At 46.9% G+C, this 27,095-nt stretch overlaps 1 protein-coding gene, 1 long non-coding RNA gene and 1 other non-coding gene across 6 annotated transcripts in view; 2 read left to right on the top strand and 1 right to left on the bottom strand.

Moving 5' to 3' along the window:
• Kcnj6 (potassium inwardly rectifying channel subfamily J member 6) overlaps positions 1–27,095 on the top strand; it is a 250,871-nt gene that overhangs the window by 166,869 nt on the left and 56,907 nt on the right. The gene's annotated exons all lie outside the window — the stretch shown is intronic.
• On the bottom strand, positions 869–19,205 carry LOC115029578 (uncharacterized). The gene is made up of 3 exons (XR_003835148.2): positions 19,135–19,205; positions 15,533–15,724; positions 869–1,329 (listed from the first exon to the last, which is right to left on the bottom strand). It is a non-coding gene; the product is annotated as an uncharacterized LOC115029578 (long non-coding RNA).
• Positions 17,489–17,595, top strand: LOC115029681 (U6 spliceosomal RNA). The gene has a single exon (XR_003835230.2). It is a non-coding gene; the product is annotated as a U6 spliceosomal RNA (small nuclear RNA).

Below are 27,095 nucleotides of genomic sequence, written 5' to 3'. Positions count from 1 at the left end.
GCTTTCACACGGGTGTGTAGACCTGAGTTCGCAGCTTTGGAACACACATAAAGCTGAGTGTAATAGTATTGCATCATTACTCCCAGGGCTCCTAAAGCCACCTGGGAGAGGAGAAGAGCACCCCAGAGATCTCAGGGACCAGCTAGCCTAACGTATATGCCGAGAAACAACAGAGATGAGACAGGAGATGAGGACAAGTTATCCTACCCTGTGCCATGAATCCAGATGCGACACTCTTGCACACGTGTGCACACACACTCTCACACATGTGAGCACACATACAAACATACAGATATACACACAGGCGCACGCACACTCGTGCATATAGTCACAGACATACAGAGACATACACATATAGATGCACACACGCATGTATGTGCGCATACACAGACATACGTACATACACATGTATGTGTGCATACACATGCAAACACACACAAACACACACACACACAGGTTAACTCAGTACAGTTAGGGAAGCTCTTTTCTCAGCTCTTCAGGCTTTTATCTTTTTTTTCCATCTGTGATTTTTGTTTCTTCCCTAGAAGTTTTCCCCAGCAAAGAGAACTCACGAAAGATTCAAACACTGCATAGAAAACCAGAGAAAATGGAGCCCAGGGAGGTGCTGACTATATACCATCCCATGTCAGTCCTTCTGTGTCTGCAGATCCTGCATTTAAAGAGTCAATACATAGTGACTAAAAATATTTGAGAAAAAAAAAAACACATCTGTTCTAAACAGGCAGAGGCAACTTCTTGACGTCATAACGCACTATACAGTATAGATGCTATTTCTGTGCCATTGACATTACAGGAGGTATTATAAGCAGTCTAGAGAATATTTAACATATGGGAAGATATGTATAGATTCTATGCAAATTCTATACCAAGATATGTTTATATGTTAATGTATTTATGAGGACTTAAGCACCTGTGGATATGGGTAGCTCCAAGACCTCCAGAAGCAATTCCTCATGGGTACCAAAGAGCAGCGCGCAGACCAGGCAGCAGAAATCACTGTTTGTGTTACCAAGGAGGCCAGGAAGTTCCGGGGATGAGGGAGGACAAGCTGCACCACCCCCTCATGACGTGCTCATGTAGACAGACTGTAGGCACAAATCTCACCACGGAGCACAGGGCTTCTGAGACAAAATCTTCACCCGGCCCTTGATTTAAGGGTGAGGAAAGGGGGGTGGTCCAAGCGCCAGACTATAATGTGGCTGAGGTGAAGTGGCCACAGCAGATTTCTGGGGCTCACGGGGCTTATGTTGATGGGGAGCCCTCTGAGGTCCTTTCTGGGTATCATCAGTGCTGTGGCTTATGAGAAATCTACATAGAAAGAGACCAGAAGAGAAAACTACATTTAATTGTGGAAACCTCAGGCATTGATCAATTGATACACTTGTGTCCTTTCTCCCTCTGTTTCTCTTTAAGCTTCCTTTGTTGCTTTCCCAACTTAATCAATTCACTTTAAAATCCCCGACTAGGTTTGTAACAACCATATATTAAAGCAAGATATGTTGTTGCAGGGCAGTTCTGAAATCGAAATCAAGCAAAGGTCTATAAGAACACCCTGGGAGACCCCCATGCTGCTGGGTCTTGGGTCCATGAACTGCTTTTATTTGCTGCAATCAAAAATGCTAGTCTGACCTGATAGGAGAGGAAAGGAGACTCAGAACCTGAAGGATGACACCGCTGAGGGCTGATTTCATACACTCTTCCCCGGCTGGATCATCCCAGCCCCCACAGCGTCCAGATCTTAGTTTCTCCCTTTGTTTTAACAATCTATACTTCCTCCAGCCTGGGCAAGCTAGTATACCCAGATTCGCAGTTTGGTTTTGTTTCTTTCCGAGCTGTAAGCCCAGTGACCTCATCTGGGAGGAAAGTTAAGCAATAAGACCTGAAACGCTAAACTCTGGGGTAGAAAACCTCTGCAGAGACAGCGTCTCTGGGAAGTCTCTACAGAGAAAGAGTAGGGGAGTCGCAAAGGTCAGAGTGTTACTTCCATACCTGGAGAAATCCGCCTGTCCCTTCAGTGCCGGTTCCAACTCCTCTGCCAAAGACTTCTTTCCAAGACACTGGTATCAGCTATCCCAGCAGTGACTTTAGCAGTATATAAACCAATGGCACTGCCCCCATAAAACCCCATAGAGTAAAATCTATGGTCTTCAACAGCTGGGGAGCCTGTGGCCTAGCTCCCTGTGTGAGGTTAAGGCTGTGGAGACTCATGCCTGCTCACCTCCTCTTCGAAAAGCAAAACACTGTAAGAAACCTAACATGACCTGTGCCAGCATTTCTCAGGCTGGGGAGAAGACTTGGTCCACAAAGAGCTTGAGGTCTTGATCTGGATCCCTAGCATCCATGGAAGAAGGCGGGCATGGTCACCCACACTTCTCATCCCAGAGCTCGGAATGAGGTAGGCAGGTTCCTGGGGCTCACCAGCTCAGCCTAACAGCCAGGTCCCAGTGAGAGGCCCTGTCTACAAAAGAACGGGAGGTGGCTCCTGAGAAGCAACACCCACGCTTGACCTCTGGCCCCTGTACACACCTGTAAGCACCTGGGCATTGGGACACACACTTGCAATTGCAAACAAGGCAAATTCTCACACTTTAGAAGGCACTGAGAGAATCCCATAAACTCAAAAAGTTAGGAGCCAAGATTGACCATTAACGACTTGGGTTAAAAAGACTAAACCACTGGATAGAATGTTTCGTTACTAAAACACCTTACCTGAAAAGCATTATTGCTCTTCTTTCTGCAACTGGACCACGCACAGATCCACAAAGAGATGCCCAGAGATTATTAGTGATGGTCACATGACTTACACAATGTGGACTCTAACCCAAGGCCCCATCAACTCAGATCCAGAGGCTGACAGTGTGTTTATCTTATAAAGAACCAGTAATCCCCCCTTAGAGACACCACAGTGGCTCTAATCACCATGTCCTTAAGTCAGGGGAGTTTTATTATTTCCAATGAACACCAAGTGGTGACAGCGGATTACCAATGAAGCAATTCAACCTGACAATTCTAACCACCCAGAAGAGGATCACTGGGGGAAAGCATGAATTATTTATGTGTCAACATGTGCACACGCTGGCCAAGCAGCTCAACAGCCAGGAGTGCTTCTCCAGTTAGCCCTGCCCTGGCATCCATTTATGATCTCGTCTGTTATGTTAATTACCCAGCTAGCTTCTTTCTCAAAAATAATCTCTCTCAGCCATAGACCTACTCATCTGTGTCCTCTTTAATTTAAACCCACAATTACATCATTCACTGGCTTGCCTCAGTTTCTTCAACTCTAAAATGGGAAGGGTGATACTGCTTCCCCCTCCCCCTGCAAGCCGCCCCCTTCCCCGTGACCTTCCTAGGTACAGACTCAAACCAGGACAGATTATTTGCTTCTCATAGGCCACAAGGTGAAATGTAATAAAAAACAAAGCGTTGTAGGGAGGCAGAGGGAAAGACCAGTCCTCACAAGAGGCTCCATTGTTTCCAGGGACTTTGAAGCTTGGACAGAATGTCAGATGATCCCCTTTGAAGGTGCTCTGAAGAGTCAATGTGAAAAATATTGTGTGCCTGTCCACAAGCCAAGGTGGCCTCTGCCCTGGTCACCTACCGTGAATTATAAACTGATGATATTTGAAATAATAAGGAACACTGGAGCCGGCTAGAAAGGATTCTGCAGTCCCATAAATAGCAACATTCATCACTACAATGCCTGCCAATGGTGGCCTTGAATATAGATTACCCCCGGCTCTTCTGAGGCCACTGAGGACAGGGCAAACTACCTCTGAGAATGGAGGCTCACTGTTCTGCATCCCACCTCTAAATGTTCCATGAAATTTTTGAGACATCTCCCATATCCCTGTTAGGAAGATTCACCCTTGTGCTATTAACTCAACCAAATCATTTTGAATTCCATAAACCTCTACTCTAAAGTATACACTTAATTCTACAATACAGACAACAAATATGACGTTTTTCCTATGAAGGAGCAATAAAGATACTGTATCAGCCTGCTCTGACTCTGCTATGCTACAGTAACAAAGAGACCCAAGGGCTTTAAACAGCAAAGGCTTGTTTCTCATTCACAAGACATGTTCTCTGTTGTTCTGTCTACACCCTTGTTCACTGAAAGATACGGGGTGAAGAAGGGGTCCCCACATAGGACATGCCATTCTCCCATCATGGGAAGGCAGAGAGATGAAAAAAAAAAAAAAAAAAACACCTCACTGCTGCCCTCAATTTATTAGTCAGAAAAAGTTTTGTGACACGTCCTGGTATCCACAGAATGAGACAATAGGATTTTCTCGTGGGGATTTGGAAAAAAAAAATAACTGAGATTAATTATTTAATCCACCATAAATCTCCTTGGAGTTTTGAAAATGGTATATAAAGCTGAATTTTTTTTGTGAGGTATCATTTAAGATGTACGGTGGTCCTTAGTTCATCCCTCAGATGGATGTGGATCCCAGGCCAGAGGATCCAGGATTGTATCTTCCAGTTCCTATTGAACCAAGGCCACTGGGATCAGTAATCCCATCCACAGAAGCAGAAGTGTTGGCCATCCGGTTGTTGACAAGCCTACAAGCCAGTGTGTTACAGTCCTGCCCACTTTGGGCTCTCGTGGCACTGTGAACCCTCTGCCAGTCTGAATCCTTGACTGGCCCCGTGTAACAGACCCCTTGCCAAGCCACCGAGGACATGAAGCACAGCTGAGCAATGGCATTCTGTTGAGCAGAGCCACTGAGATCCTGGTTGTTTGTTACCATGGCAAATGTAGCCTGCCTTGCCTGAAACAAAATGTCACGATGACACTTTGACAGTGGGCCGTGGCATACGCCAAGCACGCCAGACTCGCCAGGAAGTGGGTTTGCAGCTAGCGTCCTTGCAGAATGTCTTCTTCCTGCTGTGAATTCGTTCTTCCCCTGGGAAGACTTTAACACCAAACAAGCCGATGTTAATCTGTCTCCGCTCTCACACGTTGGTGTCTGGGCACATCTCACTCCTTAGCTTTACCATACATAGCTTTTTATCCCCACAGGATCACACAAGCCTTTATGATGGGACCTGGTACACACTAACCACTTCATCTACATAAAGAGCAACCATGAGGTTCTACATAATCTCCTCTCCTCATCCCTGTCATGCACTTGGTCACTGCTAGCTGCCATGTTTTACATCTATTTCTTTATGTTGAGCATATGGGTGTGCTACATCATGGCTCATGTGTGGAAGTCCAAGGAGAACTTATTAGTTCTCTTCATCCTGAGAATCAAACTCAGGGCACCAGGCTTGGCAGTGCATACTTTACCTGCTGAGCCAGCTCACTGGTCCACAGATTATTGCAATAGATGTCTCCCGTGGTTTCTTTTCAGACCTTAAGACAATCTGAAAGCTTAAGACCATTTCCACTTGACAAACAGTGAAGGTTGGCTCTTGGATGAGGAGTTGAGGTCAAAAATGACCACTGAGGTGGTAAATCAAGAGCGGACCTCAGAGCTGGGCGTGGTGGCACATGCCTTTAATCCCAGCACTCGGGAGGCAGAGGTAGGTGGATTTCTGAGTTTGAGACCAGCCTGGTCTACAAAGTGAGTTCCAGGACAGCCAGGGCTATACAGAGAAACCCTGTCTCGAAAAAACAAAAAACAAAAACAAAAACAAAAACAAAAACAAAAACAAAAACAAAAACAAAAAAAAAGAGCAGAGCTCGGGGCCGTCCCTCTCCCACCCACCTGCAATTTATTACTGAGCCAGCAACCACACCTAGTGCTAGGTTTTCTCTTAGCTAGAACTTTCCTGCCCTAAGCTCACTGGGCCTGACCAAGGGACTCGGGCAGGATGACACAGGGCTGGGAAGACTGCACAGAGGGTAAAGTGCTTAGAAGCACGAGGACCCAGGATTGATCTCCCAGAACCCATGTTTTAAAAAGCATGGCAGCATGTGTGTGTGTGTGACCCTAGTGCTGGCAAGTGGAGCCAGGTAGCTCCCTGGGCTGAGTAGCCAGAGTGGCAAGTTACAGGCTGTGGCAGACCTTGTTGCAAAAATACGGTGACAGGATCCAGAGAAACATCCAAGGTTATTCTCTAAACTCCACATTCACTCACACACACACACATACTCACACACACACACTCATACACACTCACACACACACACAAACTCACACACTCATACACACTCACACACATGTATACACACAGTCACACACTCACACACTCATACATATTCACACACATACATACTCATATACACACATACTCACACTCATACACATACTCACGCTCACTCATACACACTCACACACTCCAACATACACCCCTGCACACACACTCACACTCATATACTCTTGTACACACACTCATACATGTACACACTCACACACATGCACATAAACTCGCACACATAGCAACGTGCACACACACACAGACATACAGAAAATAAAAGAATAAACTTAAAAATGTAACACAAAGGCAGTCCACTGGCCTTTTCTTCCAGGTCTAGCCAGGTCTAATGTTATCACCCTGGGTGATTGTACCAGCAGATACTCTGGCCAGCCTGACCCAGTGTGGCCTCTGTAATGCCACCAATGCAACCAAGAAGCCAGTTGACAAGCCACGGGGAAGGAAAAAGAAAAGCCCAATGTTAAAAAAGAACAATCAATTGTAGGAAAAAAAATCAATGGTAAGTCTGGACTCCTTGCCAGAAAGCACAATGGTGAGGCCATCAATTTAGGGCAGGCTAGTTCCGCTTGTCTGAGGTTTCTACATCACTGTGGAACATCAGCCAGAGCCCTCTGTGGGAGGAGAAGGATGGTGGTGATGGTGATGGCGGTGATAACGGTGGTGGTGATTCCCCAGTTACAACGTCATCCTTAGACGATTTTAATGACATACCCATTAATTAAATACCTCTCCCTTTACAATTTCTCAAATATTTTTATGTAACATATTTATAACAGGAGGTTTGTGGATAATGACAGACAGAATAACCCACAAAACACTGAGGAGAGCGGATCACAAAAACTGATTCTATAATAGTCCAATGTTACGTTGCCCGAAATTAAGTAGAGTTCCTCAACTCAGAAGGCTATCGTGATGATAAAGGTTGTATTTGCTTATGATACTTGGCTCTTAGGCTAGGAAGAGCAAGAGGCCACAATCACTGGCCCACTACAGATGTGGCAGGATCATACGTGAGGTCACCAAGACCAGCCCAAACATGGTAGAGCTTGGTAAGTCCCAGCAGCACCCCAGTCTCTATGTCATCAGACATCTGGCACAGATGCACTCCAGCTTGTGGTTAGCAAAAACCCCACCATGACTGGGCACATCTGTTCCCAATGTGGAAGAGACTCACTGCGGATACTCTATGTCTCTAGTTGTCAAAGCAAAACATTTGTCACTGTCACTTAAGCAGATAGAGTGCTATAGCATCAGGTAGGATGAACACAATCTAGAAAATGTTAGACTAAGTTAGATCAAGGTTAGACCAGGTTAGACCAGGCTCAATGGGACATCTCATCAACAGTGGCCACCCGAAACCCAGGCCAAGGGGACAGGGAGGGTACCAGAGTTTCCTGTCACATGTCTCATCCTAGGGTCTCTTCCTAGGAAGAAGTGAGTCCACAGACGGGTCTGAGTGCGTGTTTACATGTCTCATCTGCTCACCTTGCCACCCACCAAACTCATGATTTTCACCTCTTTTCTCCCATTATCCTTCAGCACAGTCTCCCTTAGATGACAACCTGGTCCTATGCTTAGTTGGGAAGAAGTCAGAATGGGTAGAACACATCTCCATGAAGTTTTATGGTCCTCCCTTGTTGGGTCTCAGCCACTTTCAGGTCTCATCTCCTCTAAAGTCAAGGGCTAGCACTGACGCCTACTCTCTGATACCCAAGACTCCTTTACCCACCTCTCCCTTTTCTCCCTTGCAATTCCCTCCTCGCCAGTATTTCCGTTAACATTAGACTACATTTGTGCTGGGCAGTGGTGGCGCACCCCTTTAATCTCGGCACTTGGGAGGCAGAGGCAGGCAGATTTCTGAGTTCAAGGCCAGCCTGGTCTACAGAGTGAGTTCCAGGGCAGCCAGGGCTACACAGAGAAACCCTGTCAAAAAAACAAATTTTTGTAATGTCTACCTTCCTAAGAATATTCACTCTTAGAATGTTGTACACGCCTGCGATGCTGGCATTCTGGACAGGAAGCTTATCTTGAGCTCAAGGCCAGCCTGGTCTACGCGATAAGTTACACACCAGCCTAGAGCTACATGAGGGGCCCTATCCGTGCTTTCGAGAGTAACCTGTGCTTCTGCTGCGTGCGTGTCCAGCTCCCCTCTAGTTCTCAGCTCTCCTCCCACGTGACCTGAGAACAACTTCCTGTTGCTCGTATTGCCCTGATAGCTGCCTCTCTGTAACACTCTTCCTGATGTTCACGGCTCCCTGACACCTGCTCTACTTCCGCAGTCCTCTGCAATCCACGCCCTCTCAGAGCCTGCTCCACCCAGAGCTCTTCACTTCCGCTCTTCGCTTCCTCTCCCGTACCTCCAGGCAGATCCTGGGATTTCATTGCTAACTTCTGTGATACTGGGTTTCCTCCTTAGACCTTAGCACCTCTCCCAGCTTCTCTGATCAGAGATCCAACTGCGTTGTGCACTTGACTCCCTGGCTCAGGAGCCCAGCAAGCTCACACAACCTATGCACTCAATGCGGAGGTGAGCTCAGCTCTTCAGCCTTCTTCTCCTCTCTCCATCCTCCCTGTGAGCATCAGTGAAGTCATCAACACAGCGACATAGGCCAAAAAGGCAGCAGCCTCCTGCTACATGTGAACATTGTGCCTCTCCCTACATGGTGAACACATCCACTTCCAGCCCCACAGCTGATGCCCCAGATCAAGTTGTCAGGGTGAGGAGCCTGGTTCCTCTGTGAGTGGCCACTTACAGAAGCCACCGCCCTCCTAACAAAATTCTAATAGGAGTCAATCACCTCCCCTGCTTGAAAGTCACCAGCAGGCTGGGTGAGGAGGCACACACGGCTAATCCCAGCACTCCTGAAGGCAGGCCAGTGGACTTCTATGCGTCGGAGATCAGCCTGATCTACATAGCAGGTTTCAGGCCAGTCAGGACTATATTGTGAGACCTTATCTCAGAAGTAAATAAGCCAGGACTGGAGAGATGGCTCAGTGGTTAAGAGTATTGACTGCTCTTCCAGAGGTCCTGAGTCTGATACCCAGCAACCACATGGTGGCTCACAACCATCTGTAATGGGATCTGATGCCCTCTTCTGGTGTGTCTGAGGAGAGTGACAGTGTACTTCACACAAATAAAATAAATAGATAAACCTTTGAAAAGATTTTTCATTAAAAATTTTAAAAGCTTCCAGAGAGTCCCACTGCCTCAGGAAAACCTAGATAACTCATGAGTTCCTCCAGAGCCCTTGTAGCCAGCCCCTGCCTGCACCGTGGGCCTGCCCCTGTCTCCATCCTCTTGCTCACCTGACTCATGCTAAGCTATGTGAGCTTTTGATTCATTCTCAGGGAAGCCTCCTCGGGAACCATCTGCAGGGCCACTTCCTGCACCCTGACCATGGCCAGCCTGTGTGCCCACAGCTGCTGGCAAACTTTCCTCGTTCATCTGATTAGCAGCCGGGCTGCAAACTCTGCAAGAAAGGTATCTTGACTCACTCAGTGCTCTGATCCCAGAGCCCAGGGCCAAGTAAATTATGAGCAAATGAAATATCCTGTATGGTCACAAACCAGTTTGGCTCCTTAAGCACACAGGAGGAAAAAAAAGAAAAAAAGTTTAGAGTCTTTTAAAGTTGCCAAGTCAGTGAAGACAGCAGTCATGGTCGGCCCAAAGTGCCTGTCTTCTGAGACTTGCTCCAGAGAACCAGAGGGTTCAGGTGGCTCCCACTGAGCGGCAGACTAGACACCCATTCTCAGTTTCCCTCTCCATCAGGGTGGCTTTTAGTCCCATTACTACCCCAGCCCTATGTTCCCCACTCCCCAGATATTCTACACCCCAGTGAAGGGACCTCTGGTCTCTCAGCTTCCTGGGCTGCAGATCTGGCAGCCATCCCTCCCTCTGTTCTTCACTTGCTTAATTCTTTGGGGACCAACAACTCCTCAAGCCCTGAGCTGCAGCAGCTCATTCATGGGGCTTCTTGATGCGAAGAGGAAGGCAGGCTTTCTCTGGACTCTCCACTGCCACCTGCTGGACAGTTCGAGTTATAACGACATAAATCTACACCTCTCAGATACCGGGTGTACAGTAAACAACCCACACATGGTGGCCCTGGTTGAGCTTGTCCGTACGATCCCATACTTGTCTCTCATACCCAGCCACCCTCACCTCTCCAATATTTGAAGTCCACATCTTCCGAAGATAGTCTCACAGATGTTAGCTCCTTATTTGGGGTGTCCCCCTCCACACCACACAAAACAAACTTTGAAACAAATCCTCTTCTTTATCCTCTAACCCCACATCCCTAGCCACTTCAGTGGAGATAGAAGGAAAAACAACCACTCTTGCATGTCCTAATGTGTGACCTGTCTGACACCTTGTCCTCCACTCTGCTCCACACACAAGCCACGAGCCCTGAGTCCACTGTGGCCTGGCTCACATCCACCCTCATACCTACTGTGGCACGAGGTCTGCCTGTCCCCTCTATGCCTTTGTGATAACTGTGAGCCCCCAGTGAGCCTTTTGGAGGGCTTGGCAGACTCAGAAGTCCTTCCTGTGCCTCTGATGCTTTCCCATAGAGGTGACAGACCACACGTGGGTGGCGCCATCTGACTACCAAGATAAAAGCTGCCTTTTGTCTTCTATTTTCAGCAAGGACTACAATCTGGCCTATGATCAGTGCCCAATAAAAGAGATAGAATCAGTAATTTCTTATAAACAAGGTCCGACCTCTCTGAGTGTGTCTCAGACCTGTGATATCTCCTTTTCACTGGCCGTATGCACCAGAAGCCAGGCAGCACCTAGCCTTCTTCTATGTGAGCTGCCATGGTGCTCACATTAATTGTTCTTGTGGTTTAAATATGGTCCCGATAGGCTCGCAGGTTATGGTTTAGATATGGCCCTGATAGGCTCATGGGTTAAATACTTGGTGTCTATAGCTTGTGGTAGTACTGTTTGAGAGTCTGTGGAACTTTCAGGTTAGCCAAAGAAATGAGTCACTGGGGACAACCTTGAGATTTTTCAGTCTGGCCCTGTTTCTAGTCAAAGCTCTTTGCTTCCTTGATCTGCTCAGATAGGAGGTGTCTCGGCCACATGATTCTGCTGCCACAAACTTAGCCATGCTTTTCTGTCCAAGACGGACTGCTCCCGCTCAGACCATGATCCAGAATAAAGCCTCCCTCTCTTAAGTTGCTGCTGCCAGGCATTCCCGCAGCAATGATAAAGGCCTGCGATGTGTTGCTGCTCGAAATTCTGCCGAGTCCTTTCCCTACTCAGGAATCAAGATGTGTTCACAAGCTCCATCTGACATGAACAGATTGTCGGAAACAGAAATCCAAAAGGTGAACTTGTCCCTAGCCCTCAGTCTCAGAATTCCATGCAAGGTCTCACAGAATGGAGAGACATGTTACTGTTTGAAAATGGACTCATTGTCCACTGAAGGCTGGTGAGGTCGGGAGGCCAGGCTGCGGGAGCAGTGGCCCTTAGAGATCCATTCCTTCTACTCCCATGCACTAAGAGGCTTTTGATGTCGTCTAAATTTACTACCAAGTCCTAACAAGTGAGCTTCTCGGGAGACAAGGTGTGGGCAGGAGGTCTACACATAAGTTTCTACCCTGAAATCAAAGGCCATCTGCACTCGTCCCTCCCACTGCAGCGATGACAGTAAAGACAGAAACCCAAGCCTCCATCATCATCTAGGAATTTTACTTTTACCTAATAGAGGAAAATTGTATTTATTGTATATAATATGACATTTTTAAACATACATATATGTTACGCTAGCATAACAAACCTTTATTTTGTTTTCTGATTCCCTTCCTAACTCTGTGCTTTTATTTCTGGGTTTTATACATGTACATGAGGAATTTTAGCTCTTCTTACCCCTGTTACATTTTCTGTTTCCTGTTTCCCACCCATCGAAACTCTCTTTTCCCACCAAGTCCCTCTCCTACTTCCTATGTCTTGCTTCCTGTGTGTCCTGCCATGTTTAACTAGGACACCTGCATGGGCATGGAGGGAGTTATTCACAAAAGCACAGACAACTTATCAATGGCTAAGTCACTGAAGAAAGTGACATGGCCATGAGTTTATAGTCTTCTTGCTGAGAATACAGGTGTGCACTGCCAAGGACCAGCCTCAGCTTGGAGAGGGGCTCCTAAGAGAAAGGGAGTTTGGGAGCATCAGGGCTGGGGGGAAAACTCAAAGCCAAATCGTTAGGTACAAGCTGGCAGCCCGTGTTCTGCTCGAGGTAGCTTTCCAGGCACCTCTCTGCTCGAGACAGCTCTCTCTTACTTGAAAAAGAATTCTAAAAACTCTCTGGATAGCTCATCTCTTGTCGACCAAAAGCCCTGTCTTTTATTTACATCAATTTGATCATTTTCTCGGGTCCCCCAAATCAGCATCCCATGACCCCAGCCCCCTGATTCTTAGAAAGACAGCAAGTACATTTTTAACATTGCCAATGAGTTCAGTGATCTACCTGCCTTTGTAGGCACAAACAATAAATTTAGCTGGGTTGGATCCCATCCTGAGATGACCATTCCAACCATGCCTGGACCTAAATTCATTCTGTCCCAGGCTAACCTTGAACTTGGGAATCTGCCTGCCTTTGTATCTTTCTGACAAGCTGTCTCACAGAGCCACGGAGTCTGTTCTTTTAGGTCTGTAAAGCCCCTCATATAATTCATATTGTGTCCTTATATTTTACATAGTTGAGAAATTATATATTTTTGAACTCATGTTTTCAGAGTTCTTTCCCACAGCCTTAAAGGCTGTCCTGAAGGTCACATCATTCTACCATTTTGCTGAGACATTAGATACAGTCTCAATTCCTGGATTTGTGCTGTCTCTGATTATCATGGAGCCATTAATCTTGACAGAGTGGACATTCCCCAATGACCTTGACAGGGAGAATATTAACCGAAGGAAGGACATGAAGTAAAAACAAGCCTCATGCCCAGCAACACACACACACACAGGCTTCACGCCTAGCAACCATCAACACTCATGGAGGCCCACACCTTGCTGTCTCTGTTCCAGGGAAGGGAAATCATGTCACACCGTCCCTTCTACATGGCCATTCAGGATTCAGCAGTAGACCATCTTACCCACTTAATGAAAACTTGGGGATTGAACCCATGGCTTCATGCATCCTGGGCAGGCAATCTACAAACTGAACCACAACCCCCATCCCCCTAACAAGACCATTCTGAACAGGAAAAAAAGGTTCAGCTGTGCTTGATCCTCAGTGAGATCTCTACACCTGGTTCTGCTGTGCATAGAGAGAATCAGCCCCATATTTGAGGGGCTAGCAGTTCAGAACTCGGGGGGAGGGGGAGAGCACTTTGGAAGTCTTCTCTCTAATGAGCCAGAGAGTAAATGTTTACTGGGGACAGCCTCTGCCATAACTATTTGTTAACTAATGTTAACATGGCAGTAAGGGGAGAAAAACGAACAGGACTGTGTCCTGATGAGATTTTACTTATTATCGTTTTCATGTGTCAGAAAGGATTATTCTTCTTGAGACTTTTTTCCCAACCCTTTAAAGAATGTCAAAGCCATATTTAGCTTTCCCCTATTCTGAAAACAAAAAACAAAAAAAAAACAAAAACCAGAGTACAATACAATGCAAAGTAGTACCCCACACGCAGGGGTGCCTGGGAAGAACAGGAGCTTCCTCCCCGGCTCAGCACATCCTACTGATCAGGGCTGAGACCCAGCAGGCAGTGCAGCTGGAGGAGGAGGCTTGCCTGAGCCTGAAGAGCCCAAACCATTTATGCTTGCACTTCTCCTTTGAGTGGAAATCTAACAGGAAACAGAAGCTCATGACCTTTTTGCAGAGCTTGGCAATCCAAGCTTGCATGCAGAAGCGGGCCCCATCAGTAAACAGTCCTCTTCTTAACATTGCATTTGCAAAGGACAAGACTAAAGAACACGGACATTTGGTTTTAATGGGGTTTTGCACTGGTCCCTTCCCTTTCTGACTTGCTTTTGTTTCTTTGGACAGAAACCGCTCCGCCAACTTCAAGCTCCCTGGCTCCTCTCCAAGTAGCATTTATTCTCAGCCCTTGTTCATTTTGGAGTCTCAAAATCTCAACTTCATCCTACCCCAAGAGAGCCATTCTTTGTCCAAACCCTCTCTGCCAGCACCCCCAGTTTCTCTAGGAGGCTGAGGACCCTCCGGCCGGCTGTTAGTCATTAGTGACAGCATTCTTTCTGTCACCTTTGCCTTAAATTAGTGTTTATGGGCCAGAGAGATGGCTCAGCATTTAAGAATGCTTGTTATTCTCACAAAGGATGCAGGTTCAATTCCCAGACCCCACATGGTGGATCACAACCATCCACAACTTGAGTTCCAGGGGTCCAATGTTCTCTTCTGCCCCTCCAAGGACACCAGGCATGCATTTAGTATACATACATACATACATACATACATACATACAGGCAGAAACTCATACATATAAAACAAATAAATGTAAAACATAAAAATGAAATAATGAATCCCATGTCCACTGCAAGCTTTGATCTGTATGTGCCAGCATGGACACTATCTGTGCAGAAAGCCATCCTCTAAGAATGCATTAGCAATACCCAATCCTTTGATCCTCTAAGAATGCATTGGCAATACCTCTCATCATTCAAAACAGCTACTGCCAACACAGCATCCAAATGACACTATTCAAATTTTCTGGCCACTAATTATGCTGGCTAGTTTTATGTCAACTTGACACAAGTTAGAGTCATTTTGGAAGCAGGAACCTCAATTGAGAAAAATGCTCCTACTAGAATGGCCTGTGAGCAAGAAGTAAGCAGTACCCCTCCATGGCCTCTGCTTCAGTTCCTGCCCTGACTTCCCTTGGTGATAAAATGCGCTGGGAGCTGTAAGCTGTAATAAACCTTTTACTCCCTGGCTGCTTCTGTTCATGGTGTTTTTATTACAGCAATAGAAACACTAAGACAGGGCAGAGATATGGGTCAGTAGTCAAGAGTACTTGCTACTCTGCCAGAGGACTGGGTTCAATTCCTAGCACCCACAAGGCAGCTCACAAGTCCATAATTCCAGTCCAGTTCCAGGGAATCCAACGCCTTCTGTGGGCTCTTCAGACACTCCACATAGGTGATGCACATGCATACAAGGAAGCAAAACACCTACACACGTGAGATACATAAAATATTTTTAAGAAAAGAAAAGACACTAAGACACTAGCAAAAGAACACATGGCAGGTTCTGAGTTCACAAGGACCCCAGATCTTGAATGACAAGCTCTTAAATAGCACATCTGGACATGCCTGGAAAAAAAAAAACAAAACTCATTTTTTACTACTGGAGATCTTGGTTGGAAAACAAACCTGGTTCTCTGCTATTGACTCTCCTGTCTTTCCACGGTGCTTTCTTTGGGCTTTGCTCGTTTCTTCAGTAGTCTCTTTCGCAGGCTAAGGAACCCTCAGCACTCTCTATGCTCTGTCGCCTGTGGAGCCCTCTCATCCTCTCTTCATCTTTCTTGCTGCTGACTTTTTCTCATGGTATCTTCATGAGGAAACCTAAGGAAAGCACAGTCAACCATTTGTTAGAATGTGTGTGAATGAAGTCAATGGAAAGGAAGCTGTGCTCATACCAGCCATTACTTCTGGAAAAGATGTTGTGCCCACATCAGACATTGTACTAGGAGGCATGGGTGTTGGTTGTTCCTATCTGGAGCCATGCTACCTTCAAGGCTAGTGTGATGGTTTGTATATGCTTGGCCCAGGGAGTGCAACTATTTGGAGGTGTTGCCTTGTTGGAGTGGGTGTTGCCTTGTTGGAGTGGGTGTTGCCTTGTTGGAGTGGGTGTGGCCTTGTTGGAGTGGGTGTTGCCTTGTTGGAGTGGGTGTTGGCCTTGTTGGAGTAGGTGTGGCCTTGTTGGAGTGGGTGTTGCCTTGTTGGAGTGGGTGTGGCCTTGTTGGAGTGGGTGTGGCCTTGTTGGAGTGGGTGTTGCCTTGTTGGAGTGGGTGTTGGCCTTGTTGGAGTAGGTGTGGCCTTGTTGGAGTGGGTGTGGCCTTGTTGGAGTGGGTGTGGCCTTGTTGGAGTGGGTGTTGCCTTGTTGGAGTAGGTGTGGCCTTGTTGGAGTGGGTGTGGCCTTGTTGGAGTGGGTGTGGCCTTGTTGGAGTGGGTGTGGCCTTGTTGGAGTGGGTGTTGCCTTGTTGGAGTGGGTGTTGCCTTGTTGGAGTAGGTGTGGCCTTGTTGGAGTGGGTGTGTCACTGTCGGTGTGGGCTTTAAGACCCTCATCCTAGCTGCCTGAAAGCCAGTCTTCTCCTAGCAGTCGCCAGATGAAGATAGAGAACTCTTAGCACCTCCTGTACCATGCCTACCTGAATGCTGTCCTGTTCCCAGCCATGATAATAATAGACTGAATCTCTGAACCTGTAAGCCAGCCCCAATTAAATGTTGTCATTTATAAGACTTGCCTTGGTTATGGTGTCTGTTCACAGCAATAAAACCCTAAGACAGCTGGTGAAGGGTTTTTCTGCCAGATTGTTGTCTCTTACTTTGTATAGGCCACCATCTCAGTAAATACTTCAAGATGGAGGCAATATCCTGGGTAATTCCATGCTTCCCCTAAAAGCTTCTTTGAACGTCATTAGAGGTTCACAGAGCCCACATGGGCTACGTGGGTCACCAAGTGGTAGCCTTCACCTGACTGCGCATCTCTTCTGGCCTAGCTTTGACGGTTCTTTCCTCCTTCTGCTTCACTGTCTCTGTATTTATATCAACATGACTCTTGCCCTCGGTGGTTATAATCTGCTGCTTCCTTTACTTACGTGTGATGCTCAAACTAGCCCAACATTTCCCTGTCCTCAGATGTCCCCACCCTTTGAGGACTCACCTTGGGTCATCCTAGCTCCAGCTCTCCAGACAGACATGGAGATTCCTTGTACCTCTAAGTCATAACTGCTCTTTAGAAGCCCAGACCTGATACAAGCCATGATGAGCAAGCCTTCCTACCAGATCCCTCAGATTATAACAGCAAAAGCTATTTTAGAAGAGCCCGATTTCTGCCAAGCACACATCCCTGAGCTAAACCAGGTGTAGATTACCTCGCACATCCCTAGCATTCATGAGACCCTAGGGTCAATCCCCACCACTCCCTGTAATGAAAATATTTAAAATCACAGCCCTCTAGAAACTCTTCATGGGGAAATCCTACACCCATTGCCTCTAGTCTTTAGGAGAGCACAGCAAGAGACTGCCCCATGGTTTCTCCATCCTTCCAGGGCATGGCTGGCCCACATTGGTACCCAAAGAAGAGCAAGCAAAAGTCCAACAATGGTGCTTGCTTCGGCAGCAGATATACTAAAATTGGAACGATACAGAGAAGATTCGCATGGCCCCTGCGCAAGAATGACACGCAAATTCGTGAAGTGTTCCATATTTTTTTATAGATAGACAACTGAAGACTAATTCTCAGATAAAATGAACAATTTTCCCAAATATTTTCTGAAAAAAAAATTGAAAGGTTCTCAAAAACTAAAGTTATTTTAGAAAATAACCTAAACCAAGATTTATATTCTTAATTTTGCTTATGATATTTAGAGCATGCTGATAAAATCAGAAGTGATTTAAAAAAAAAAAAAAGTTCAACAATTGTCATCCAAGAAAACAGCGGAAACACAATGGGAAGATCTTCACTGAGCTGCCTGATACAGGGGAACTGACTCTGACCCCATCCCAGCCATCCCTGTTGCTTTGTGTCCTAGCTCTGACCACAGCCAGCTTCCTCAGAAGTGGCAGATACTGTGAGCTCCCTTGTGGTCAGAGCTAGGCTAGCGTCAGACTGGAGGGACAGCCATCTGGGGTTGCTGCACTGCTTATCCTTATGACGTTTCAGTTCTGGTTGGTTTGGGGGAGCTTACCCCGAGAGTTTTCTCTCCTAAGTACCACCTTCGTTTGCTGTTTTATCTGCTGTGGACACTCACTCACTTGGGTCACCATCACAGAATATCAACAACTGGGTGGCTTTGACAACATCTATGTCCTCAAAGTCTGGAGACGGGGAGTCTCAGATGGTGGAGCCGTCCAGTTCTTTCCTAGTGGGAGCTCCCTCCGTAGCTCGGGGATGTCTCCTCTCCATGACCTCACAAAGAACCTTCCTCTGACATGTTGACATGAGGCTTGACATGTTGACATGAGGCTTGACATGTTGACATGAGGCTTCCCATTGCCCTCCTCTTCCTATAAAGACATCCAACCTACTGGGCCAGCTCCCTCCACTGCCCTTATGACCACTCAACCTTCCTTACTCTTACAGTCTCATCCCCCAAACAAATCAATGTATAGATTTGGGGGAGACAGTTCATCCCATGATACCTTGGAACTGCTTACATTCTTTCTGGATCAACCAGGATAATCGTAGAGGGACCCAGTGTTTCCCTGGTTACCTGGGGTCCTTAGCCTCCACATCAGTCCCCATATTCTACTGAAACTGACACAGACAGCCTGATCTCTGCAGCTGAGCATAGGACTGTGCCTGCAATTGGTAAACGCCAGTAAATAACTGACTGCTTCTTATTGGCTCTTTCTCCTGTCTCCTAGTACTAAGAATACTAAAGCTGCACTGTCCCTTCCAAAGCTGCCCACTTTCCCCCTCTGTATTTAAATGTGTGAGTCTCCCACTGCTAAAAAAAAAAAAAAAAAAAAGAGGCTTCTAGAAGGAGGGTGTAGACACACATACCACAAATTCCAGGATTTGGGTGGTGGAAACAGGAGGATCAGAAGTTCAAGGTCATGCCCAGCTACATAGCAAGTTCAAGGCCACTGTAGACTACAGGAGACCCTGTATCTAAGAGCACAATAGCAAGCAAAATCATTCAGGGGCAAGAAGGTAGAGGAGTTCTGTGCATGGGTGAGGAGAACTCCTGAAGAGAGCCAACAAGACAAATACAGCAGGGTATGGACTCCAGAGCCATCTTCCTCACCTTGCAGGAACACCCAGGAAGACTTACAGGAGACAGCCACTGGCGGGAAGGACATTGTCTGTCACTGGGACAGCCTCTGCTGGGACTGTTGCCCACAGGTCTGAAGAGTGTTGCTCAAACTCATCCAGTGGTGTTTGCACTTCGGTCCTGACATCAAATACTGAACATTCTGATCTATCGATCTCGTTGGGTGGCCCACTTCTCCCACAGCCCCTTCCTGACAGCAATTGTCTAAGAGGCTGCAGATCCTCAGAGACAAGCGCTCATCTAATATAAAGATGTTGAGGTGGGTGTAGACACTTGCCTGGCAAGGCCCAGATCCACAAGGTGCGTCTTGCCCCATCTGGGTCATGGTTTTTATTTCCCAGTATTCCTAAGGCTCCTGTCTGTGGACTCATCTGTCACAGCCCATCCTATAGGCTCCTTTGACTTTTACTCAGCCAACCATGATTTCTTGTAGAAGATGATATCACACTACCATTATCTAAATATGTATTAATCAAAAGCAGCAACAGTATTGTCATAGCTCAGTATTGACTTAGTCATTGCTTGGGTAGCAAACTGAGTTAGCCAGCTTTCTGTCACTGTGATGCAATACTCAAAGGGATGAATTGTAAAGAAATAAGGTTTGCTTCAGCTCACAGTTTTGGAGATTTGGGCCCGTCATCAGCTGTCATTGCTTTGGGTGTTGTGGGGTGGCTCCATGTGCCAAGTATAACTTCTTACTGCACAAACCACAAAGCAGGGGATATAGGAGGGACCTCTCCCCTCCACCCTCAAGGGCACACTTCAATTACCCAGCCACCTTCCATAATGTCTCATCTCTTATAAACACCCATCGTACCCTCCCATGGTACTCAAGGCTGTTCTCAAGGCCACAAACAGGAGCTTGCTGTTTCTTCCCTTGGCTCCTTCCCAGTGCTCAACTGAAAAATCAAACTCTCAACAAAAATGTTCAAAAATAGCCTCTAAGTTTTTAATTGCATGGCATTTGTGGAGGTGTGGTCAGATCCCTCAGTTTTAGGAATCTACTGCATTCTTCGTTCTCTGTATCGATCTGTGTGTCTAACCCTCCTGTCAGTCATGTGGCCATCTCGGTTATCAGATTGACTACTCTGGTGTATGTACCTATTAGCAATGGTCCCAAAGTACAAAGTCCTGTCAGAACCAAAGAACAGCAATCCCACCCCTGCCAAGTGGCTCCGGCTATGTCCCACCTCACCCTGCTGACATTGTTAGGGTTTAACTCTTGCCAAAAACTGAGCAAAGTTAAAGTAGGGACTGTGAGTCTTGAGCAGCAGGCTCTAGCTGCTCCTGAGACTTGTCCAAGCCAGAGGCCAAACGATGAATCAGAGCAGAACAAAATGCCTGAGGGAACCCTTCAGAAGTCTTTTTCTATGACACTCCGTCCCTGTATGTCCATACTTCCCACCTTCCCCAGGAGCTCCCAGGGGCCGTGTAGGCTGCAGAAAGCAAATCTTTAAGAACCAGTTTTGTGACACACCAAACTCACCAACCACATTGGCCTTACATCATCTTAACACTTAGATAAGAGAGTGTGATTTGAGGTCATTACAGTCCCCATGTTGGGGGACATCACTCTCTTCAAGTCAGTGAATAAAGCCCTAATAGCTACTCTTAAAGGTCCTGTCATACACCCACTGGGGTCTGATAATCCCAGGGAACTCTTTTCTGACTCATAGCTAGCTAGTGGGCCCCTATGGTGGGGGCTCTCTCGTCTGGCAAACCTACACACACACACACACACACACACACACACACACACACAATCCCCCATCTCTTTCCTTCTTCCTCAAAGGTGCTGCCCTAGGCTGCTGTGGCTAGAGACTGAAAAGTATAGTCTTTCCCAGGGACATATCACTTTGGTCCATTTCTGCCACTGTCAGTTCTCTTATCTGGAAGAGTAAGAAACCTGAGCAGTCTTTAATTCACATCCACAACCCACTGCAGCTGTGGGTTAACTGGACCAGGGACATGGCACAGACCTAGACCTCAGGAAGACCCTCTCGGGCCTCTGGCAAGTTCAAACATCTGCAGTTCTCCCAAGGCAAGCTCCTTTTTCCCTAGCTCTGCCGACTGCCGACAGCCACTAACTATAGGAGCCCCACACAGTACTCATTCATCTCCATGCAAAACAGACATTCATTCCACTGAGGTCTTCTGGAAGGCCACCCTTGAGCTTCTCCCATCTTAAACATAAAGGGGAATGAATGGTCTGTCTGACAATCACATCCACATTTCAACCAACTGCAGATGGAAAATAACAAAGAAATGGACAGGAGCTGAACATACACAGACCATTCCTCTGCTCATTCCCAAAACAAGACCATATAGCTATTTGCACTGGGTATTATACATAATCTATTATATAAAGTATGTAGGAAAAGATGCATCACTTATATGAAAATACTCTACCAGTCTACGTTATTTAGGGGCATGTGCCTCTGTAGACTTTGGTAGCCTCAGGGGGACCAGGACTAGTCACCCCTGCATATCAAGGGAACTCAATCACAATCAAGTCCACATAGAGCAGGAAAATGAGGAAGAGAGGAAGGGGGGGGGCACCTCCGTATACTGAATAGTTCATAATGACAACACAGCATAATACTAGCAGATAGTTTGTCATGTGTAAATGATATATTTCAAAATAATTACATCATGAATTGATCAAACTTGAGTTGAAACACACCACCTTGTACTGGAAAGGAAGGTCTTTTATTGAGGTGGTGTCTCAATAGGTTAAATAATCAATTAATTATTTAAGGAGTCTCTTAAGCTCAGGTCATGTCAGGTTCATGATGTAAAATAAAATGTTAAAGGAGGAAGAGAACTCGTGATCTTTGTTCATGGTGACAATCATAATAGAAATCATCATCATATTATATTATATTATATCATATATCAAATATATCATATTACATTTGATATATTTGATATACCAAATATTATATTTGGGTATAATAAAACAGTTGTATCATGCATCGATTAATCTAAGCCAGAAAGTCTGGATTCCAGACAAGTATCCTGACAGACATGTCTTATTAGCAAATAATCTCTGGCACCTCACTGACTCCTGCACGCTCGTTCCCAACCCTGCAGCCATCAGAGATCAAAGTCGCAGAACCAGCCTGGCTAGCCGTTGCCCTGTCCACATTGCAATGGTCTGAGAAATAATCACGAGATCGCTAGGGAAAGCCCTGAGCCAGGATCAGCTTCACAAGAGAGTCCCAACCCTCCTGCTTATTAGCTGTGTCTCTCACAGTCACGGCTGTAAGATCTCCCTGGACCTCAGGTCCTGTGTCTGATGTGGTATCTGCTCAGCTTGGCCTTGAGGTGTCTCAAAGGACATGAAATAAGAAGCCTGGCTTGGAATCTGAACTGAGAGACACAATTAAACCAAAGAGGCTGCGTCTGACACACTGGCACACCTGGAGCACCTGGAGTTCCCAGGCACCCATGAAACGGCAGATGGTTCAAACATCTAAAAATGTCAACCTAGCAAAAGTGGTTACTCTCTCCTAATTAGCTGGCAACTCTCTCCTGGTGGACCCTTGATAAGAAGAGCTGGGAGCCACACATGTAAAATTCAAAGATGTTAGAACACTTTGGCTCTGAGATTATCCCCATAAGAAAAAGACACAACTGCCCACCAACTAATCCCAGGCTGAAAGGTCTCTGTGTCTCTCATGCACTTTATACCTAACACAAGTCAGGCCAAATGGACACCCCTGCTCTCAGGTGGCAGGACTTGGTCTACCAACTTTACCCATCAAAGATCTGTGACTACAAACCCTAAAATGAGGGGACAAATGCAGTCACAGAAGTTGCCATGGTGACAGAAGGTCCAGGAGGTGGCTCAGTCTGCCTTGCATGCATAAAGATGTGAGTTCAATTCCCAGCACATACATTTTTAAAAAGCCAGGCAAGGTGGGGAACACTTGTAATCTCAGTGTTGGGGAACTAGAGATGGGAGGGTCCCTGGAGCTCCCTGGCCAGACAGCCCAGGCTGCTCGGTGAATTCCAAGCCACTGGTGGGAGACCCTGTCTCAAAAGGAGGGTAGGAAGGTGTGAAAGATACTCAAGGTCATCTCATGACCTCCAAGTATAAGCTCTCTCTCTCTCTCTCTCTCTCTCTCTCTCTCTCTCTCTCTCTCACACACACACACACACACACACACACACACACACACACACACATACACACACACACATACACACACACACACAGTGGGGGCATGTCAGCCAGTTGTGGTGGTCTGTACATGTAATCACACACTTACATTGAAGGCAGAGGGGTCAGGCCAGCCTGGGCTTCATGGGTCCCTGTCCCCAGCCCCTTCCCCAAGGAAAAGTGAAGTGTCAATGTATCCAAGATCATGTACTGTACTGTGACCTCAGACTATTAATAGGGTAGGCAGAGCCTGTGTCTTCCAGCAGAAAACACCGAGGAAGGGCTTGCACTGAGAGCACCAGCACTTCTCACAGAAAGCAAGGGAGCCAGGGCTATAAATCAAAGGAGAAAGGTCAAATGGGCAGCTGTCTGGAGTGAGGTGCCAGTGTACCTGTCCCACTTCCAACAACCTGCAGCCTGGTCTGCACTGAAGATAAAATAGTTGAGGATTCTGCCCAATGATACCAGGACTCAGAGACAAACTTCTACCCAGTCATCACAGTGATGGAAAAGGATGTCTGCCATCGTTTGCAAGGTAGCTGGCTTCAGTTAGGAGATGCATGCCTAGTTATACTGCCATTTAAAGGATGACCCTCCTCCATCATTGGGAACATCCATCCTGGGCTACAGACCCAAACACATGGCTGAGATATTAGCTGAGCCATAGCTGCTCCTCTTGCCTCCTCTCAGCAGGGTTGCCCCAGTCCAGGCACTGCAAATTATAAAGCCTCTGCCATGCTGTCCTGACCCAAGCCAGCTCTGAGAGCAGCTATCAGGGCCTGACACCATTGCCCTAAGTGCTAGAAGTAGCCAGCCCCAGCCTCAGGAGTCCTTGCAGGTCTGTACAGGCCTCCAGTGGCAGCCATGGGTCTTGAGGTCAAAAGGCTGGAGCAGGAAGAGAAGAGAAAGTCCTGTGCACAGCTGTCTAACACTCAGGTCCTCACTTGCCCTGGAAGCCAGGGGTAGCATCCCTCAGGAGTTCCCCTTTGTGTGCCTTGAGGGAAAGCTGCTGGCTCTCCCACCAAGGAGCCATCGACCAGTGTTCATGTCCAAGTAGTTCTCTACCTCTGTCAGGTCCGCGGCCTGGAATGTGAGGAACAAGCCGAGTCCACCAGCAATGCGCATGTCCCCGACTGCAGGCGTCTCGTGCTTAGCGAGCAGTGCACATATCCCCATCTCCAGGTGTCTCATGCTTAGCGCCTGCCACAGGAGAGCAAGCATGTGGGTCACAGGTCAGAAAGACCAAGTTCAAAATCACAGGAGCCCCTTCCCTTCCCAGCACAGTGCCCTCACGCTGGTCAAGTCTGCCTCAGTCTGAAGCAACCGGCCTTCCCTGTCACCATCCTTGGCTAAACATGAAAGGATGCATGGGCTGCTTCCAACAAACCCTTCTTGGCTATAGAGCAGGACCAAATGTTTTGTGCTCATTCTTCTACTTTTAGTTCTGATATTGTTAGACAAAAAGTCACGCTTGCACACGGTAGCCTCTGAGATAGCACAAATGAGCGTAGAATGAAAATCCCCTCCCCCAGGGCTCATTCCTCCACACAGGCAGAACCAATGCACACGGTGGCTTGAATATGTCACCAGGTATTCTCTTCCTATTGAAACATGCGTGACATGCATCACTGTATATTCTCTTATTGTCTGCATGATAGCATGCACCGCCTCCCCCCTTCCCCCCGTTAATTGCTTCAAAATGTGCAGTAGATTTCTATAAACACACTAACAGGTTAGTTTGTTTTCAGAAAGAAATAGGGGTGGTGTGTTTTTATTAGTTGGCTTGTAAACCAGTGGGAGTATTATGACATTTAATATAAAGTTTTAAAATAGTTTCTAATTTTATGTGTTTGTGGATGCCTGAGTATACGTATGAATACCCTGTGTGTGCAATTGCCAGCAGAGTCCAGGCAAGGGCACCAGATCCCCAGAACTGGAGTTACAAGCAGTTACGAGCCACAAAGTGGGTGCTGGGAACTGTACCCAGATCCATCACAAGAGCAGCAAGTGCTCTTAATCTCTCTAGCCCTGCATCATGACATTTTTACACACATGCAGATATGTGCATACACATTCACACACACACACACATGAACACCATTATACTTTGTTCATACTCACCACCACCCCTTACCATCCCTTGTCCCCCTCCTCTTCTTCTCAGTATTGCTCCTCATATAGTCCCCTTCAGCTAGAACACACACATGAATACATGTGTGTGCACACATTATATTCTTCATGTCAGAGAGAATGAGACATTTGTTCTTCCTGCCCCAACCTCATCTCCTGTTTCCCAAGTGTCTTTTCCTTGTTATATAATACTCCTTACTTTCATGTCATGCATACATATGACATCATACATGCATGTGGCGTCATACACACATGACACCATATACATATGACATCATGCACGCATGACATCATACGCATGACACCGTACACACATGTGACATCATACACATATGACACCATACATATATGACATCATACACATATGACACCATACATATATGACATCATACACACATAACATCATACACACATGTGACATACACACACATATGACATCATGTACACATATAACATGAGAGAAAGCAGGCTTCCTGCTGGCTTTGGAGTCAGGCTGTCCATCTCTGCAGTCAGCCATGGGTGACAAGGTCAGCTCTAGATAGGGCGTGGGGATGGTTGTCCCTAACTGAGCCTCTCACCATCAGAACTTCTGCATCTTTCCCTCACTGCTCTCTGCTACTCTCCCCCCTGGTTGTCTCCTGCCCAAGAGTTATACCCTGTCATCACCTGGCTCTCGGGTTCCCAGAACAGCTCAGCCTTAGACACTCAACACCCCCTTAACATGACACCTGGCCACAGCCTTAGAGCAATGAGCAGTGACTGACAAGATAGACCTCTCTCCTTGGCAAATCTCAAATCCCAAATCACCAAACCCCCCAACTGGGTCTTATTAACAATGGCTCCAAAGAGTTGTGGCTTGTAGGTAGGATTGCCTGTTTGCCTTCACCAGAGACACCTTGATTATGTGTTTTTGGTTTTTTTGTAGTTGTTTTGGTTTTTTCTTTTTTTATTAAACTATCCCATTTATTTATATTTCAAATGTCCCCCCTTCCTAGGCACCCCTCCATAAGTTCTTCACCCCAGCCCCTCCCCTTTGTTTCTGAGAGGTTGCTCCCCTACCCACCCCCACCTCCCCTCCCCCCAGCATCCCCCTTCCCTGGGGCATCAAGTCTCTACAGGATTGGGCACATCCTCTCCTACTGAGGCCAGTCAAGGCAGTCTTCTGCTACATATGTGCCATGGGTCACGGACCAGCCCATGCATGCTCTTTGGTTGGTGGCTTAGTCTCTGAGAGCTCTGAGGGGTCTGTGTTAGTTGATACTGTTGTTCTTCCTATGGGGCCGCCATCCCCTTCAGCTCCTTCAATCCTCCCCCTAACTCTTCCATAGGGGTCCCCAGGCTCAGTCCAATGGTTGGCTATGAGTATCTGCCTCTGCCTCAGTCAGCTGCTGGAAGAGCCTCTCAGAGGATAGCCATGCCAGACTCCTGTCTGAAAGCACAACATGGCATCAGGAATTGCGTCAGGGTTTGGTGCCTGGGCATGAAAGGATCCCAGTTAGGTCAGTCACTGGTTGGCCTTTTAGCTTCTGTCTCCCATTCTCACCCCACAGGGAGCCACACTGTAGCCAGCTCCCTGTATCATTCCTTTCCTCCCCCTCCACCCCACTTCTCCTCCCCTTCAACCCCACTGTTCCTCCCC

This window comes from Mus caroli, unplaced genomic scaffold, assembly GCF_978045245.1.
Source record: "Mus caroli unplaced genomic scaffold, Mus_caroli_1 scaffold_17, whole genome shotgun sequence".
Taxonomy (NCBI): Eukaryota; Metazoa; Chordata; class Mammalia; order Rodentia; family Muridae; genus Mus; species Mus caroli.
The sequence above is the reverse complement of the archived record's forward strand: the minus strand, read 5'-3'. Positions and strand labels throughout refer to the sequence as shown.